This window comes from Rhopilema esculentum, chromosome 11 (genome assembly GCF_057945365.1).
Source record: "Rhopilema esculentum isolate cy_ngs chromosome 11, ASM5794536v1, whole genome shotgun sequence".
NCBI lineage: Eukaryota > Metazoa > Cnidaria > Scyphozoa > Rhizostomeae > Rhizostomatidae > Rhopilema > Rhopilema esculentum.
In genome coordinates, this window is record NC_142825.1 from 12,289,229 (window position 1) to 12,294,413 (window position 5,185).

At 34.4% G+C, this 5,185-nt stretch overlaps 1 long non-coding RNA gene across 1 annotated transcript; it reads right to left on the reverse strand.

The window, feature by feature from the left end:
- Positions 1-1,484: 1,484 nt before the first annotated feature.
- On the reverse strand, positions 1,485-4,872 carry LOC135694190 (uncharacterized). The gene is made up of 3 exons (XR_016144263.1): positions 3,680-4,872; positions 2,292-2,350; positions 1,485-1,619 (listed from the first exon to the last, which is right to left on the reverse strand). It is a non-coding gene; the product is annotated as an uncharacterized LOC135694190 (long non-coding RNA).
- Between the last annotated feature and the right edge of the window lie 313 nt (positions 4,873-5,185).

Sequence of the window (5,185 nt, forward strand, 5' to 3'; positions counted from 1 at the left end):
TATCTTGATGAATTTGAATATGCTGAATTTTAGAGTTCTAGATATTTTTTATTGATAGATGTTATTATCACAAACCTGTAAATAGTTTGACTGTGCTGGGGATTTGTTTTTGAATAAGATATTGCATTTTCTACGGCGTATTCTTTTCTTGTTAATTTTATGCTGTCAGTTTTGGAAAAATCTAGACTGCCATATTTGTAAATGAGAAATTGTAATAGTATTTTGATTTTATTTGTCTGGTCATGCCATAAGTATTATAACCCTTTTCACAAATTTAATCTCTAAAACTAGTAAAATTATTTGTGGTTTCCACACTAAGAGTATACCATTTGAAACTTTTGGTTCTGAAATACCCTTAAGATTCATTAATTTTTGTTTATGAATTTGCAAGTGACTGACAGTTTTCTTTTCTATGTTATTGTGTGTGTAAATAAATGTAAATATGGGTAGTAAATATGCAATCAATGGAATGATCCTAATGGGGGAATCACTACATTATTAATAAGAAATTCACAGCAAGTTGGTCCTGCCAAGTAAATATCTTATGTAAATCCATATAGTAAAAGTTACCATGTTTGCCTTATTTCTTTGTCATTGCTGACTTTGTTTGATGTACATTTTAAATTTGTAATATATTTATGACGTTCTTGTTATGGAAAGACAATGAATTGTTTTGAATTAGAACTGTTACATTTGTTGTTTTACCAACACCTGAAAATACTAAAATTGTATGATGTTTATTGACCTAATTTGTATTTTTGGTCCTGTTTTAAGGCACATCACACAGCAGTTTAGATAGAAAGGCGAATGCACAAAATAAATAGTAGAAAAGCTCTGAGTCCCTAAAGTATTTGGTGTTGAAGTCAAACATTTGGGTGGATATTGCATTGAAAATTTCTACACTAAACACAGTATTTGATTGTTAAATAATATCATTGTATAAATAGAACTATTATTCCTTTCTTTAAATGGCTGTTTTTACCCCGGTGAAAAATCTTGCAGGATCCTGTATAGGATCCTCGCAGGATCCTCACAGGATATTGGTAAAGGATCCTACAGGATCTTGTGCAAGATTCTGTACAAGATCCTATAGGATCTTATAGGATCCTATGGGATCTTAATAAGATCTTACAGGATCCTGATAAGAATAAAAGTATTCCTTAAAAGATCTTAATAGGATCCTATGTATTTTTTGAACCTTAGTGAAAAATCTTGCAGGATCCTGTATATGATCTAATCAGGATCCTGTATATGATCTAATCAGGATCCTGTATATGATCTGTTCAGGATCCTTTATATGATCTTATCAGGATCCTGTATATGATCTAATCAGGATCCTGTATATGATCTAATCAGGATCCTGTATATGATCTGTTCAGGATCCTAATAAAGGATATTGTAGGACCTTCTACCAAATAAGAGTTCAAGAAGTAGATCTGTAGAGAGCAAATCAAGTTTCATGTGATTCACATTTGATAAAGTCACAATCTTTGTATACTACATCTTCATCAACTATGCTTAATTTACTAGTTTGTCAAGACATTTCTGTTTAATTGTTCTGTTTATAACCTCACTCTGCTTTGCTGTATTTTACTCTCTTTAAACTGCATTGAAAGCACCTAGAATGAGAAAAGATTTAAAATTTCAAAAAATAGAAGGTTCCAGATGAATCATAAGGATTTGAAATTGGTTTTAATTTTACATTGTAAAATTAAGTCTTGAAATGTCTTACGATGAAAATCTCGCAGAAGGGTGACTGTTTTGCATAGCCATGCCCTCTTTCCATCAAGTACAAGAAAGGATGGTGCAACGGACCAAAGGGGGCCACTGAACTCTTGTTTTTGCATGTTTACATGGCAAACAAACTTTTATTTGCATTTATGAACTTCATTACAGTATTATCCCTACTATAATCCTATATATTTTGAATATAATAATGTACCGCTATACCTGGTCCCGTCAAGATATACAATTATAGCGATTTTAAAATATTTTCGGTTATGGCATGATTTGTCTTCAATCTACTATTTTGTCTTCAATCATAGTATGGTAGAACGCTTTATGAACCGATTTCAGTTTATCAACATCATCAATTGATTCTTAACATCAACAAATGTTGCTTTTCGCAACCTCTTGGTATTATGGCCAAAGATATGACTTTCTTGCAAAAATCGTAAAATCTTTCAGCCAAAGGAAATAGTAGATTGAAGACAAATCATGCCATAACCGAAAATATTGTAAAATCGCTATAATTGTATATCTTGCTGGGACCAGGAGGTAGATCTTCGTACCTTGACAATCCAAGGTTGAAATCTCCACAGAACATTACTTGTTTGTTTTCTTTTGTAAACTAAAAAAAATCGTTTTTACAGACAAAAAAGTCAGAATCCCCTTTTTATCAACAAAATTATCATAGCCTGGAGGACTGAGACTTTCAGTTACAGTCTTTTATGAAGTAGATGTTCTAAACGCTTTTTTCATATAGAAGAAAGCTAATATTTGTTTGAAATAAGCTGAAAACGTTATGACATTTGTGTAAAGCATTTTCCTTGAAGTCAGGGAAGCTACAGCCCCCCTGAAGCATCTCATTGTCGGAAAATGTGTACGAAATTTTGCTACTCTGTCGAGATTTTAAGGAAATATTGTCTATCGACAACCTCCTAATACGAATTTTGACTCTCACTGCGCCTGAATTATTTATGAAATGCACGATCATATTAAAAGTAGCATGGTGGCATTTGCTTATAAGTATTTATGACCTGGGTCTGCGCTATCAAGCCTTTCAAGAAGACTGCAACCATTTCCTTGCAACCGATTGTTTGACAGAAACAAAACAAATTGGAATTCAATGTGATTTCTAGTAATGGGGTGTCATCTAGATAATTGAGTGGAATTTAGCTTGTCGGCATTTGGAACAGCCCCAATTTTGGCAGTGGGTTGAAAGATTTGTGCCAGCTCTTTATTTTAAAAGAGAAAGCCTCTTGGATGTGCGTCATGAAACTAATGAGGCGCCAGAAAATGATTCTCTGAATAGCATTTTTTTAGTAGTTTTTTACAGATTTTCCATAAGAACGAGCCCAAAGATGGCCAAAAAATTAAAAAATAGTATTCATCACCCCCAACTTTAAGAAGCTGCTCGAAATTTAGTTCTTTTAGTCGATAAGAAACCTATTTGTGGTTAAATTTTCATAGATAATAGAAAGAATATAACTCCTTACAACTGATTAGGTGTTTGTTACGTTTGATATTCTGTTGCGTTTGTTTGTGTTTTTTCCCATAAAGTAGCTTTTTAGTTCTTGGTATTGAAGCAAACTTTCAATAATAAATTCATTAATAAAGTTAAGAAAATTTTAACTGGTAGTTTGCTTAGTTTCTTATGAAAAATGCGCATGTTAGCTTTTGTGATGTAAAAACTTGGCCCACTAAGAACATTTAAAACGATACAAAGATTTCTAAACTTTGTAGCAAATTGGCTGTTGGCGGTTTGAAACAGTTTTTGAGCAATTTGAAATTTTAAAGTGAAATTTTCAAGGTTCACACAAAATCTACTCATTTAAAGTGTTTCCTAAAATTAGCCTTCTTGGCCTTTACATGTTCTAGCAGCAGTTTTAGGTCAGACTCTAATTTTTTTAAAATAATCTCTGGTCTAGCACAGTACCAAAGAAGAATATTCATTTACCTGCTGGGCTGGATCCATTCTTCTCGATTCTTTTGCTTTCAATCTTGACTTTTTGGAAAAAGCGCCTGACAGATGTTCAGCATTTTGCATCTCTGGTCGCGTTTTACAGCGGGTCGCATTTTGCAAGTCTTTCTTCTGTTTTCCACCAACAGATTGTCTCGTTCAAAATGTGACCCGCTGGACTGCCAAGTGTCCTCTGATTGGTTGGTAAAAAAGGCATGCGACAATTCACTTCATTAGCGATGGTTATCACAGTTTATGAATCCCCGTACCTACCAGAACACCGGTTACAGCACGATCACCCCTTGAAAGTCCCTGATTTTGAATAAGTCGAAAACAAGTTATTTGAAAAATATTCTTTCCAGTTCAACATCGTTTTCTATAACCATATTTACCCGACAGCATATCTAATTTGGGGTGCAATGATAACCAATTTGTGCAATGACAAAACGGTTTTGTGCAGTGCTAAAATGGAAAGCTGCTCCGTTATAAAACTGATGCTTTAATTATGGCGGACGAATTTTATGCCTTTTAGATAAACTTCAAACTTTTTGAACCTTAAAAAGAAAATTGATAGCCTGAACATGCCCAGGGCCCCCAAGAGTTGGGGAAGAGGCAGGAGTGTAGCCAAGAAAATTGTTTAGAGGGATGAAGAGGCGATTTTTGCCGACAAAAAAGGGCGCGTTTCATTCTTTAAGGGTGTGGTCAAAAGATAAATACTCTTGCATGCTGCTTCTATTCCTTTCTGTTTCAAAGTTTATACTCTAGTGCCATACTTTGATAGTTCAACTACACAGAAATGTTGCAAAAAGGTTGCAGAGCGAGTGCCCAGCAAAAATCCTTACTGTGCCGACCAACAAATTGTTGGGATACCACACCCCCACCGTACCCCCCTATGCCGACGCCTCTGGAAAGAGGGGGCAAACTGCAACAGAGAATCAATGTCTAGCATCTAAGGGGCCACATAAAGTAATAAGTTCCATTTTAAAAATGGAATTAATTCAACTTAAAAAGAGTATGCCTAAAAATAGTAAATCGATTTAAGCCAATACATGAAAGTGACATGAAGAAATAATTCTGAAATGTATTTGAAAAAGCTAAACTAAAGGGTGTGGTATTTATATACATCAGAGATTGATATGATCATATATTTTGTTTTTATTGCGCTTTGCTGCATCAAAATTCCACGAAATCGATTGATATACACTTAGGATCAGGGGTGTAGTGCTAGGGGCTGAGCCCCCTTGTTAATGCCAAAAACATGGCAAATTTATATTTTTCTATTGTTTTTTGCAACTTTTTGTGCAAGAGCCCCCCTTGTTATTTTGATAGCACTACACCACCGCTTAGGATTCAAGATGTTGGTAGGATCCTGGTCAGAATGTAACAGGATCCTCTTTAAGATTCTACAGGATTCTATCGTTATATTCAAGATCCTGGCAGGATCCATGTCACAATCAAATAGGATCTTGGAATCGTTATGTGTAAGATCCTAATCTAGTTCTT